Below are 14994 nucleotides of genomic sequence, written 5' to 3'. Positions count from 1 at the left end.
AAAACTGGAGACTAAACTAAGACCAAATTAACATTAAAGAATTGAGAAGTGTTTCATTTTTTTAAATTTGTGTGAATTTTTCACACTGAACATTTATCTTTTGTATGATGCTAGTTATATTTACAGAGGAGTAGTTCTCTCAAAACCAAAATAAAAATCTGTCAATCAAGTGAATGATTCAGTATAAAATACATAGCCCTGTAGTATGTGAACTTTCTGTTTTATCTTTCTTTAATAAATGTATAAAGTAGGAGAAAAGATTAAATTTCTTTTCCACAGAAACATACAGAATTTTAAAATATAATCTAGCATTATAAAAACCTCTGGAGTTTTCAGAGGTATTTTGGTAAGCCAATTTTTGTCAAAACTTGCTTTCATTATACAGTATTCAGGTTTTAATTCTTTACACTTGATATTCTGTAACACTCCAAACACTTGCAATTATTTTTGGAAGTAGGTACTGTTTAAACAAATAAACTTCCAAAACAGGGTTCATTATGTAACCAGTAAATACTAAGAAATAAACTACCTAAATTTCTCTACTGGCTTACAAGGTTGTAAATATTGACAGCTTTGTTGGTTAAATAATTGGAGCTGCGTGCTGGACAGTATTGATAAGAAGGAGTAACTATTACATCGGTGAAGGAAAATACATCAGGTTAAGTACAAGTATATGAAGCTCACTCTTCAAACAGTTTAGAAATATTTTCATGCTATGTTAGTAAAACACAAATGTGGTAAACAAAGGAATTCGGGGGAAACAATGAGAAGAAAACACATGATATTTGTCTAGTGTGTAGCCACTTGTGATCCAAGTTACGTAGCATACACACTAATAATAATTAACCAATTATAACAGAAGCTTTTGTTGAGACCTATGCTATATGGGTCTATTGATCATGCAAGCCCATCACTCTGATTTATAATGAGTTCATGGTAATTGAGAGAGGACTACATGGACATGTTGTTTTGATGTGTTGTTGAGTCACTTGTAACTCATAGTGGCCTTATGTACAACAGCCCTAAACCTGGGCCTATCATGTGCCAAACTTATTGTCTCTGATACACCTACTCTCATCAGCTCAGTCACTGAATCAATCCATCTCATTGAGGGTCTTCCTCTCTTGCACTGTCCCTCCACCCTCTCAAGCATGACGTCCTTCTCCAAGGACTGGTCCCTCCTTGCAACATGTCCAAAGTAGGTCAGATGAACCTTCAGAATCCTTGTCTCCAAGGAGCATCCTCTCTAGTATGAGCTTCTTTGTTCTCCTGGCAGTCCATGGTACATTCAACAGTCTTCTCCAGCACCACAGCTCAAAGGCATCAATTCTCCTTACACCATCCATAGTGATTGTCCAGCTTTCTGACAAATAATAAGTAATTGCAAAGACTACTACTGCCTGGATTAGGTGTAATTTAGTTTCTAGACTGATGTTGTTGCTTTTAAGTACTTTGAAGAGGTCTCTAACAGCAGAGACTTTCCCAATGCAATTAATTAATCTTTTCATTTTCTAGTTGCTGGTACCAATACTCTCGGTTGTGGAGCCAAGCAAGCTGATGCTGTTAACAATCTCAATCTCTTCATCATCTATCATGATGTTGCTAATCAGCCCAGTGGTGAGAATCTTTGTTTTCTTGATTTTGAGCTTCAATACATATTAAAGGCTACAATTTTTTACCTTCTGCAGCAAATCCTTCTAGTCCTCCTCAATTTCAGCAAGCAAGGTTGTGTCATTTGCATAACACAGATGATGAGTTTTCCTTCAATGCTGATGCCACATTTCTCCTCATGGAGCCTCTGGGATGATCTTCTCTCCATATAGATTGGAAAGGTATAGAGATAGGATACACCCCTGGCATATGCCCTTCTGGATTTTGAACCATGCAGTGTTTCATTGTTCTGTTCTGATTACTATCTCCTGGCCCCAGTATAAGTGTCACATAAGTACAATCAAGTGTTCTGGAATTCCCATTCTTCTCAGAGTTAGCCATAGTTTCTTGTGATCAATGCAGTCAAATGCCTTTGCATAGTCAATGAAACACAGATAGACATTCCTCTGGAATATCTTTCTGCCAAGATCCATCTGACATTAGCTGTAGTATCCCTAGTACCATTGCCTCTTCTAAACCCAGCCTGCACATCTGGCAGTTCGCTGTTGACGTGTTGCTCCAGTTGTTTTTGGATATTTTTCAGCAGAGTCTGGCTTGCACGTGACATTAATGTTGTTTGATAATTTCCACACTCTGTCAGATCAGTTTTCTTTGGAATAGGAACAAATATGGATCTCTTCTTGTCAGTTGGCCAGGTGGCTATCCTCCAGATTTCTTGGCAACACTTAGTGAACACATCCAAGGCAGTGTCTATTTGTTCAAGTAACTCAATTGGGATGCCATCAATTCCTGGAGGCTTGCTTTTTGCCAAATTCTTTCAGAGCAGCTTGAATTTCTTCCTGCATCACCACAGTCATACCAAGGCATACTACTAATCAAGGTCTACTGATAACTTGACGGTTGGCAGTTAAACCCACCAGCTGTTCCACAAGAGAAATACGGACAATCTTCACCCCAGTAAGACTTGCAGCCTCAGAAACCCAGTGGTGGGTTGCATGATCCAGAATCAACTTAACAAACCAGAGGTTTGTTTGGGGTGTAATAAAAGTCCAAGAAACAAATGCTTCCATGTGTTGTAGGTTGGGGATTGTGTAAGGTGGAGTTTGACAGCAGTTATGTTGTTTTGGTTTTTTTTGGTTTGGGGTTTTTAAAAAAAAACAAACACAAAACAAAACAACAATCAAAAACCCGATACAGTGATAAGGTGACATATTTGGGTTATTTTCTTTTAAAAAAGTGACTGTACTGTGCCCACAAACTAAAGACTTCCCTGGAAACTGCCATGTGTTACCACTTTCCCTTACATATTTTAGCTAGTAGCCAATGTACATGAACAGACGCAGCAGAACTAAAAGCAACACGAGAATCTTAACTAGTTTTGCCATTTCTTGTGCAAAAAAACTCGTGTAACTAGAAAGGAGGAAGAATAGTCATTAACTTGTGTTTTTACTGTGGGAACATTGCTCCTGGTGTAATATAACAGGTTTGAGGTTTTCCTTACCACTATCCAAAACCATCCTCAAATTGGAGGAGATAAAATGTCACACTTTCATAACAGCTCTGAAACAGATTATGGTGGTGGGATGTCCACCCCCCCTTTTTTGTATATAAAACTGGAAGAGAGGAAATGGGTGAGATCACACTGATATTGCAAATGGAGCAAGTGAAACTGCAGCTTAAAATATCTGCAGACAAACACCCTACAAAGGTGAGAGCTGTTCTTTATGACTTAGGTCCTGAAATGCAGAGTAAATGGAATGAGAAGGTGAGACAGGAAAATAATTAAAGCTTTAAGAAAGCTGTTCAACCACACAGCCCACTATCTGGTACTTGTTGAAAGTTCATTGAATGGGCTTTTCCTCTTATTTTACATAAAATGAGTATCTTAAAAAGTTCAACAATTTTCTTAATTAGATCTAAGGATGTAGCCATTCAAATTTTTGTATATTTTCTAAAATCTCTCTCTACTACTCAACATACAATATCAGAATAAAGCCAACTAGATCATTGATTCACTTTGTGAGATTTTTAATTTTTTTTCAGAAAGAGATTTTGGTGATAAATATTTATTTGTGACGATGACAACACTAATTAATGTCATATTAGTTTTAAAATTATACCTGAACTATTAATGATTACCAATCTTACAGAAAAGAAAAAAACCCCAAAATAAACAACCCCACAACAACAAAACTACAAGAAAACACAACACACAGAAACTATGAGGAACCACGGCCACAAGAAGGTCAATCCAAGAAGACATTCAAATAACACAGCAGGGAGTGCAGGGAGAAAAGAATTTTAGGAAATTTTTATCAGTATTTTGAGAAACTGTTGCATCTATATAAAACTAGAACTGGCTTTAATGACAATGCAGGGAGGGAAGGAGTAAAGAAAATTGCTAATGATGTAAACAAAGAAGTTGACAGACTCTCAACTGTGCATTGAAGCGGTTGTAGCGGTGGTGGTGGTGGTGGTGGTGGTTATGTGCCATGGTGCCATGGAAACGACTCCAAACTGACCCTCAGAGGTTTTTCATCCTAAAGAAGGAGGCGCTCATTTTTCTCCTACAGAACAGCTGGTGGATTCAAGCCGCATGCTTTTGGGTGGGCCATGCACCTCGTTACCATTATGCCACCAGAGCTCCCCCAAATAACGGAAACAATAACAAAAAAGGCTAAGAAACACTAATCAACTCAGGATGTCAACATGTATCTCCTAACAGTTTCAAAAAAGAAGGCATTGAAAAAGGAAGATTTTGGAATAATCAGAGATAGGAGAGACAAATGCCCTTGACTAAGAAAAGAAAAGAATTCTTGAAATCATTCTGAATTTTAAAATGTACTGTATGGCATGATGTTAATCAGGAATGGTGGGGAAATGATGCAATTTTGATTATGCAAGGATCAACATTTTATTTCCCAAATATAGTCTGAAACATTATTCATGCATACACAAAAAAGTGAGTAACAAAGAAGGAACAAAAAAGTGAGTAACAAAGAAGGAAACGTCTAAGCATAAAGAGGGAAAGAGAAGCATAACAAATACAACCAAGCAATACGATGCTAGGAGCACCCACTAGGCCCCCAGAGCTCGACTAGAAGAGAGAAGACACCACACAGTTGGGTTGAAGCAAATGTGTAAATTTGCTCAAATGCAATTGTCATTGTTGTTAGGAGCCATCTAATCAAGTACAACTCAGAGCAACCCTACGAACAACAGATCTGAACCCTGTCCTTATGATCCTCAACACCTCTGAGCCCACTGCCGAAGTCACTGTATCAATCCATCTCATTGAGGATCTTCCTCTCCTTCACTGACCCTCCACCTTTCCAAGCATGATGGCCCTTTCCAAGGAATAGCCTTTCCTAACAACATGCCCAGAGTGTGTGACACAAAGTATGACGATGCCCAAATATGGTCGTTTCATGAAAATAACTTTTGAAATGAGCATAATTCTTTACGAAAATAATCCTTTACTATATCATATATTTTACGTGTCTTTAACTTTGTGGGAAATTAATTATTAACCTATTTTTTATCAATAGACCTAATATAATATAGTTGTTGTTGGTGGTGTGTATCACAGAGTCAAAACCCACCCATACTTGAATATGGTGGGTTTTCAGAGGCAGTTAATTGCCCTGGAGGAGATTACCCATTCTTCTCCCAAGAGCAGCTGGTGGCCTTGAACTATATGCCTTCTGGAATGCAGCACAGCTTCTTACTACCATTATGCATTTCCTTTTTTTTTAAATGACAATAAATTTATTTTGTAGTTTTAAAGTATTTATTCAGAGGAAGTTATTGTTATATGGTTGTTGTTATGTGCCATCGAGTCACCTGTGACTCATAGCGACCCTATGTACAACAGCCCTAAACCCTGCTCCATCCTGTAACAATCATACTGTCTCTGATACACCCACCCCAATCACCCCAGTCACTGAATCAATCCCCTCATAGAGGGTCTTCTCCTCTTGCAATGTCCCTCCACCCTCCCAAGCATGATGTCCCTCTCCAAGGACCTCTCCCTCCTTACAACACATCCAAAGTATGTCAGACGAAGCCCCAGAATCCTTGCCTCCAAGGAACAGCCTGGTTTAACCCTCTCCAGGATGAATCTGTTTGTTTTCTTGGCAGTCCATGGTAGTGCATTCAATTCTCTTCTCCAGCACAAAACTCAAAGGCATAAATTCTCCTTCTATCCTCCCTAGTCATTGTATGATAACATAATTATAATTATAAACTATTTGTGGTATAAGATGATACTACTATCTAATTGTCTCCCCCCTACCCTTGTAACATCAGTTTGCATACAACTCTGCACCTTTTCTGTGAATGTTACCTTAGTGCATGCAAAGCAAAGTGTACATGAGGACATAACACCATACGGTACTCTGATACTTGAATGATCCTGTAATACCAGTAAGGTCACGGTGAACAAGGGTTAATTTTCCCAAGTATTATGCATTTTCTTAAGGGGATTGACAACCACAGAAAATCTTCCAGTTTGAAAGTCTTATAATTCCTACTTTTCCAAGAGACTTTCAAACTGATCACACAATTTGTCCAAAGAGTGAAATCGTATTTCTATAAAACTTGTCAACTGTTCCAATCATAGTGTTTAAGAGACATACAGTTTTCAATAACTCTCAATTATAACACATGCTTTTGAATAATTTGAGTCATTTATTGTAATATGTGTATGGTATAAACACCACCACACAGCTATGCACTCTGTGTGGATACTATTGTTAGAATAGTTATGTATTTGCTCCAGTGTGAAGACTTTTCGATGCAAAGACTTACAGAAATAGTAAACATTTTGACTGGAAAAATTGTCTTTGCCTAGCAGGCCAAACTCAGCTCACTGCCATAAGAAAAAATTAAGTGCAGGAGGCAGTGAAAAATGGCCAGTCATTTCTTTTCTCCCAGCTGATACATATCTTATTTATTCTTCCTTGTAATGTGTGAAGGCTGCACCATGCCCTATTTTGTCTTCTGCCTCAATTAAAATGTAAATTTCTGCAGCCCATCTCTATAATTCCAAACTGCTCTAGGCAGGGGAATTTAAACTGCTTTTAATAAAACCAACTACAGATGTTGAAATAAGATTTCTTCCCAAGTCTTTGAAATCTATCTGCTGTATCTTCTGTAGGTCTGTCTCAGCTACACACATTCAAATAAAAGGGAGAGACCATGAGCAGTGCATTTTACTATCACCACATGTACAAATGCAAAGCCAGGGCACTGACCGACTTCTCCTTTAGGACAGTTTATAGCAATCATTCCTTTTCTCTTTTGCAAAAGAGAAATATTGTTCACATTTAGAATTTTTGGCCTCAAAATGCCACTGCCCATTTTGCCCAGAGGGATTAAAAAAAAAAAAGATAGGTGGATTAAAGATTGAAGTCAAGTTTGCAAAAATGATTTTTGGATTTTCACATTAACCTGTTGCTTGACGTCACAATCTATGCCTTACAGTGTCTTGTCCTAGAAAACATCTGATGCCCTGAGTCTTGAAAGCCTTTTGGGCTCCTTGCTTGTTAAAGCTTAATCTGTAATAGCTTTAACTGAAGTTGTGATTTTAGTCGTTACTTGGTTTATTCAGAGAAGCAATTTGCTTTTTTTTACTTCCCTTTGTTCTAATATTCCCCAGTATTTTTCTTATAGTTCTAATCATTCCCCGTATTACCACAGGAATAGAACTAACTTATCCAAACTAAGGAGATTGAAAGCAGGAGTGAAATGGACACTTTTGTGGCGAAACAAGTAGGAAACATGACTCTACTAGGTCAACAAGGACACAGAGATGATGCACCAGTTAAGCACACAGTGTCATTGCCATTGCTAAAAGGTGGGAGGAGGTACAAGCTGCAATGTGGCGATGGAGAAGACAATTTACAGTACATAACTGACATTTATGATTCCCTGATGTCTTTAGTTCTTAGAGACAACCCTAAAATCACAACCAAGAAATGGGGGGAAAATGAATAAACTATATAAAATTAAGAAAAAATATAGAGGGCTGATTTTCTCTGTAAATCACTGCCTCTTCTACCAGGAGGTCAGAATGAGATGGTGCTCCACTTCCTGTACCAGAGATACATGGATGGTTCACATTAGAAAATGAAGGGGGGAAGTGAAATTGAACTTCAAATTCCTAAAGAATCCAGACATAACTGAACCTACAGGGACTAGGGGAGGCCCAAGACCAGGGTTCTTTTCAAATCTTGAAGGCATGTCCTGAAGTAACATGTTTTAAAATTGGTTTGCTTACAATGAATCAGATACATTGTGCTTTATATAATCAATTACATGAATATATACATGTATATTAAAACCAAGTTTTTCCTTGGAGGTTAGAATTTTGAAGCTCGGTCTCACATACTTTGGGCATGTGGCCAGGAGGGACCGATCCTTGGAGAAGGACATCACGCTCATAGTAGGAAGGGTGGAGGGACAGAATGTGAGAGGACGAACCTGGATGAGATGGACTGATACAATAACTGGGACAACGGGGGTCGGTATGTCAGAATCAGTGAGACTGGCTCCGGACAGAGAGGGCTTCAGAGCTGCTATACATAATGTTGCTATGGGTCACAGGCAACTCAGTGGCACATAACAACAAATTGTATTGTACTACTGATCTAGATAAATATAAATGTTGTTGTTGTTGTTATGTGCCGTCGAGTCGCTTGCGACTCATAGCGACCCTATGTACAACAGCCCTAAAGTCCGCTCTGTCCTGTGCCAATCGCACTGTCTCTGACACTCCCATCCCAATTATCCCAGTCACTGAATCAATCCACCTCATAGAGGGCCTTCCTCTCCTGCGCCGTCCCTCCACCCTCCCAAGCATCATGTCCCTCTCTAAGGACCGGTCTCTCCTCACAACATGTCCAAAGTAAGTTAGACGGAGCCTCAGAATCCTTGCCTCCAAGGAGCCACCCGGTTTAACCCTCTCCAGGACAAATCTGTTTGTTTTCCTAGCAGTCCATGGTATTCTCAATACTCTTCTCCAGCACCACAGCTCAAAGGCATCAATTCTCCTTCTATCCTCCTTGGTCATTGTCCAACTCTCTGATACATAACAAGTGATTGCAAAGACCATGGCCTGTATCAGACGCACCTTAGTCTCCAGAGAGACACCACTGCTCTTCAGCACTTTGGAGAGGTCCCTAACAGCAGACTTTCCCACGGCAATGCGCCTTTTAATTTCCTGGCTGCTGGTGCCAAGACTGTTGACTATGGAGCCAAGCAAACTAAAGCTGTGTACAATCTCAATCTCTTCACCATCCATCCTGATGCTGCCGATTGGTCCAGTGGTGAGAATCTTTGTCTTCTTGACATTGAGCCTCAATCCATATTGTAGGCTGCAGTCCTTATGTATAATTATTCCTATTTGGTCAATCTATTGATCTATCCATATATTCATATATATATGTATTCATATGTCTATACATAATATTTTACTATTGATCTACACATATTTGCATATTTGGGTCAACAAGAGTAAAATTATTACCCTTGAATATAATGTTTTAGTGTCGATTGCTGTCGAGTCAAGCATGACTAATAGCAACTCTATGAACAAAAGGCCTGAAGCTTTTCTATAACTATTATCATTTATCAAAGTTCGTAGTGTTTCCAGAAGCACGTTGTTTAGAAAATGCATGCCATTCCATAGTCTTTTAAAAATTTTTCTCTATCATATCAAGTGGTCAAGAAATGAAAAATAAATTGCTGGCAAGTCATTCTAACCCCTACCAATCCTTAACCAAGTTTCCTAGGCTGTAGATTTTAGGCAAGGAGATTGCTCACCTTTTTATTATAGAGCTTCTGGTAGATTCAAACTCCTAGAGACTTGGGATCTTTTGGTAAGTATCACAACTAGTAACCACCAGAGTGCCTCATGGTCAGTTGCTGTTTTATAACATGTCCCGATAGTGTGTGTACAGCTACCCAGAAGGCTGCAGGTCTCTGGTGCTTCAAATCCACCACTTCCTCTATGAAAGAATAAAGGACATTATCCTCCAATTACAATTTACCGTTTGTTGTTGTTGTTGTTGATTGCCTTCAAGTCGAGCATGACTATGAACAAAAGGCCTGAAGCCCCTCTACAACTATTGACATTTATCAAAGCTCATAGTTTCCGGAGACAAGTTATTTAGGAAGTAGATGCCACTCCTGCTTCCAAATACATAGATTAGACTTACAGATTAGAAATCCCATGAAGGGTTGCTGTGAGGAGGAATACACTGGATGGCAGTAAGCTTGAGTTGGAGATGATTTTTAGTAAACGGAGGTCAAACAACTAAAAACAGAAATATGAAGAATGGTGGAAACTATGAAGAATGTAATTAATGGCACCCATCATTATCTCTAGAAAATGTGGAATGGTAGACATTTGGTTGTGTTTATTTTCACCAAAAAGAAAAGAATACTTCTATTTAAAAAAAAAAAAAACTAAACTAAAAAAATAACAAAATGTTTTTCCATGTAAGTATTTTACAGAGAAAATGAAATGACCTGCTACGTAGTGAGAGGGAACATTAAACGTCTAGATTCCAAGTGTCAGAGACACTCCTCCTCTGAATTACGGATGTGAGCAGAGCTTCTATAATCCTAATAGAAACATAATACTCAAAATAAAGAATCTCTGTAACTTAAAACAACAAACAATCCAATAAAAATTGTGCATGGGACTTGAATAGACAAAGCTCTATAAATTTAACGCTGTCAAGTCAGAACAGACTCATAGCCGATCTCTGCTGAGTTTCTGAAGCTGCAAATCTCATGGAAGGAGATTAACCATATTTCTCCCACAGAGATGCTAACACATTATAACTTTAGAGAAGTGTGGCCTTTGGGTTTACAGTACAACTCCCTACAGACTGTGCCAATAGAGCTAAGACTAGGTCCACCAGTGTACATGACAGTATTGTTCACAGTAATTAACTATTCCCAAGGCCGAGGTGTAGAAACAACCCAAATGACCATCAACAACTGAGTAGATACATAAAGAAGGGCTTGGAGTATTAAGACAGTTCCAATACATGAATGAAGCTTGCAAATATTATTATGCTGATTAGGATAAGCCATATGAGAAAACAACACATATTATATGATCATACTTATTTATATGAAGGATTTAGAATAGGCAAATTCACAAAGGATGAAATTTATCTGTAGGTACCAGGAGTTGGGATGCAAGACAGAGGCAGTTAATTGTTCAATGACCATAGAGTTTCTTCTTAGGTGGTAAAAGCATTTAATTAATCAGTATTGGTTTCATAACATGGCAAATATAATTCGTGCCATTGAAGTACACAGTTAAAAATTGTTAGAATGGCAATTTTTAGGTTATAGCTATTTTACCCTAGTAAAAAAAAAATGTATTTTCTTCCACAAACCTATTTACAATGAATATTCATACAAACTTTCAGAAGTTATACACTTTGGTTGTTTACAACATTGTATCACTCCTCATCATATCTACCTGATATTCAGTAAATGTTGTTATGTGCCATGGAGTCACTTGCAACTCATAATGACTCAATGTACAATAGCCCTGAAACCTGTTCTATCGTGTGACAACTTTACTGTCTCTGATAAAACCCCCTCATTACTCCAGTTACTGAATCAATCAATCTCATTGATAGTTATCCTCTCTTTCTCTGTCTTCCACCCTTCCAAACATGATGTCCCTCTCCAAGGACAGGTCCCTCCTTGCAACAAGCCCAAAGGAAGTCAGACGAAGCTTCAGAATCCTTGTCTCCAAGGAGCAGCCTGGCTCCACCCTCTCCAGGATGAACCTATATACATGCTGATAATACCTACAGAGATAGTCTGTGACTAAGCAGGCATCTGGTGAGGTCAGCTTTCAATGGAGCTATTTCTAGTCTAAATTGAGGGAAGAAAACTAGATCAGCTGTACTACCAGGGGAAAGAGTTTCAGAAGATATTAAAAGAACATCTACAACTCAGAAACTAAAGAAATAATTCTTGGTGCCAAGCCCTTCATTGATGTTCAGAGACCCTACAATTCAGGATGGGGAGGACTTGAGAGCAGAATTTAGACTGAATTAAATATAAGCTCATTAAAAGTTCGTGTGTGTGTGTGTGTGTGTGTGTGTGTGTGTGTGTACAGAGAGAGAGAAGGAATATTTCAATGTTATTTAAATAGTGAAATAGTACTTGGAATAAAGGATTTAAAACTAAATCTGTGGAAACTTATAGGTCTTTGACTTTTTGTGTGTTTTGAGGTTTTCTTAGCATTCATTGTAACTGAAAACTAAGATAATATTTTTTCCCACCTTAAAGACACCTTTTACAGCTTGCTATGATAATTTGTAAAGAAAGAAATTTTTACAGATTATTAAGTTTTTCGTCAATATTTTTCAGACTTGAGTGTATATGTTACACTGAGGTCCTAATAATTTTTCATAAGGATTTCTGTATAGACCCGAGTCTATAAATAATCTTAGATAGTGTTGTTTAACAAAAAAATAATAGTAATGTCTATGTGTTATGAAACAACTTGGGTGCCACTTACTTACTGTTACAAAAAAAAAGGTATTATCTAGTTTTATTCATTTTGTGGTCCTTGTTTTGAACTATTTTTTTCAAGCGATTGGCATTTGAGGAGATAGAGCAAGTAATCTTCACTAACAAATTAGTTTTGATTATTTTAGTTAAGAGAAATTTAAGAATCCTTTGGTTTATTAACAGAAAGAGAGTAAACATCCATTAATTTAAGAGGGTAGCTGTGTAAGTTTAAACAATTCCTTATTTGTTCTCCAGTGTTATCATATTTTATATCCATTTAATAAAATACGTTTATTACATTATTTATTCTAGCTTTTTGCTAGAAAAAAACTGATACAAGTTAAATTCCAATTCTTCCTGCTCCTGAACTTCATGGAAAGAGGCTACTTTTCATAATTCTTTAAAAAAGACAAACAAGAGGAAAGAGAACATAAAAGAGGGGAGAGAAGAAAAGTCATTAGACTTGAATTTAACTCCATTAGGATAACTGGACCTAATGGAATTCTAGAATAGACTAGAATTCTGTGATGCTTTCTCTGTCTGCAAAGGCAAAATTCCAAAGTGTAATTTTCTGTGTTCTTCTCTTGAGAAAAGCTGACTGGCTGAGCCCAATCTAAAAATCAATTCATGAAGGAGACCCAGCCGTCCCGTGTCTGCAAGCAGCTGGAGCCCCATGACAGCTTCCCAGATGAAGCAGCTGGTGAGTAAGACCTCATGGGTTACTGAATTCCCTAATAAAGAATGCTCATCTTTGGGGACCCGCAGAAACATCCAGCACCACTCTCCTCACAACCTTCCTTGTAAGAAAGACAGTTGAGGGTGGTGGGGGCAGATAATTGAATTAAATACAGTGACTGAACATGAAAGTCATGCCTGTGTCTCTGGGGAGGTGTGCTTTCTGGAGAACTGACATCCCTTCTCCTTTTCAAGTTGGAGTGACAGTGACTGGGCCATACAGGGGAAGTTGTTGAAGTTGACCTTTGCAACCACTCTGCCTGTTAAGCGGGGGGAGTGGGGGGAGAGGAGTCTTGCATTTGTGATTTCATGTGAAGATATTCTTCCTCCAAGGGTCGCTGTCATTGCAGTTAGAAGTCTTATTAATTCAACTCACATCCTTTCTGCAGGGGAGCCCATCACTGCCAATCTGACATGATATGTTATCCATTGGTCCTCTCTTGATCCTACACAAGGAGAGGTAATCACAAATGGCAAATAAACCTCAGGCTTCTCATGGGTAACTCCAGACCCAAGTTATTCAAGAGCTTGGTTTTGCTCTCCTGTGAGAGGTGTTTCACCGGGTCTGGTCACTTCCTAACTGAGAAGAGGAAAGAGTACCTGGAGATTCAAAAAATAGAAATATGAAGAATACGCTGATGGCGGAAGCTAATTCTGTACCAGATAAAATAGCAATACAGACACTAAAAGAGCAGATTAGACATTAATTATAATGTATCCAGTTGAGAAGCTAATCTAAATTGTGAGAAAAATGTAGGAGGGAAGTTTGTTGGGTAAGAACTCCTTTCCAACTTTCAGATCTTTATATGCTGCTACTTCCTACATCTTCTTCTCTTTCCTCCAGTCTCACTGGGAAAGGTAGTTAATACTGATTCTTCTACCTATGGTCTGACCCTCCATCCTTTACCCTATCTTAATCATTTCTAACCTGTACCTCTAGCCTTTCCATTTCTTTTGACTATGTGTTGTCAGGCTGTAGAGTATTAATCCTTCTCATTTTTTAAACATCATCTAACTTTTATATAAGCCACCACCTTATCTAAATGTGACCTTATCTTGTGCCATTCTTTTGCACAAATGACATTCAAAACAGCATTTTTCTTTAACTGGAATGAGCTCTTTCACCTTCAGCACTTTGAGACTATCATTCTCCTGCAATCTGCTCTCCTCAGTGCCCCTGCTGACTTTCCAAAAGTAATGGATTCGATCTTGCCTCATGCTTTCTGCTATTGGCTATAAATCAGACTCATTAACAGCATGGATTCTAGAGTCAGATGCTCCCAGATTCACCCAATGACCATGGCAATCTTGTAGTCTTGTGCAAGTTACTATCTGTGCCTAGGTTTCCTCCCCTATCAAACTAGATAATAAAATACCAACCTCACAGAGTTATTGAGAGAATTCAGTGTAGTAAAAAAATTAGAAAATTGTAGTAAAAATTAGAAAATTGTCTAGTGCTCAATAATCTGAGAAATTACTATATTTTTGCTTAGTTTAATGTTGTTGTCCCCTGCTCCTCCCAGAAAATTTCTCTCACTGGATCATCAGGACAACATTTTGTTTCAGGTTTTTCTCATCTCTCTAGTTGTTTTTTTATCTCTATTTCTCTTTTCTTTCTATTTCCCTAATACAAAGGCTTTATGCATACTTTACTCCTATTAGGGAAAGAGCAGTTACACTCTCCTTCTTTACTTCTGTTAAAATGAGTACTTGTTCAGGAAGTACCATATGAACAGGAGCCAGTGGCAATGAGGGATGTAGGTCAAACTACACTGTAGGCACTGGGAGGGGGGGGGAATGCCCCCAGGAATCCATGGAATAGCAATTGACATGTTTCAACTAACAGAGGCAGCCTTGGATGTTATCACCAGTTATGCTAGGATATTTTGATGGCTGCTGCCTAGCCAACTGTTTGGAAAAGATCTAGATTTGTCCTCATTCCCAAGAATGATGATCCAACAAAATGTGGGAATTATTGAACAACTATCAAAAAGCATATCGTGATGGGAAAGTCTGTTGTTAGGGACCTCTCTAAAGTACTCAGGAGCAACAGTGTCTCTCTGGAGACTAAGGTGCGCCTGATACAGGCCATGGTAT

The 14994-nt window shown here is 38.3% G+C and overlaps 1 protein-coding gene across 1 annotated transcript in view; it reads right to left on the bottom strand.

Annotated features, from left to right (window-relative positions):
* DCC (deleted in colorectal carcinoma) overlaps positions 1-14994 on the bottom strand; it is a 1276184-nt gene that overhangs the window by 582070 nt on the left and 679120 nt on the right. The window lies entirely within an intron of this gene.

The sequence above is a fragment of the Elephantulus edwardii genome, unplaced genomic scaffold (genome assembly GCF_000299155.1).
Source record: "Elephantulus edwardii isolate Elephantulus edwardi_28Jun2011 unplaced genomic scaffold, EleEdw1.0 scaffold00103, whole genome shotgun sequence".
Taxonomy (NCBI): domain Eukaryota; kingdom Metazoa; phylum Chordata; class Mammalia; order Macroscelidea; family Macroscelididae; genus Elephantulus; species Elephantulus edwardii.
Note: the sequence above shows the minus strand (reverse complement) of the source record. Positions and strands in the feature narration are given on the sequence as shown.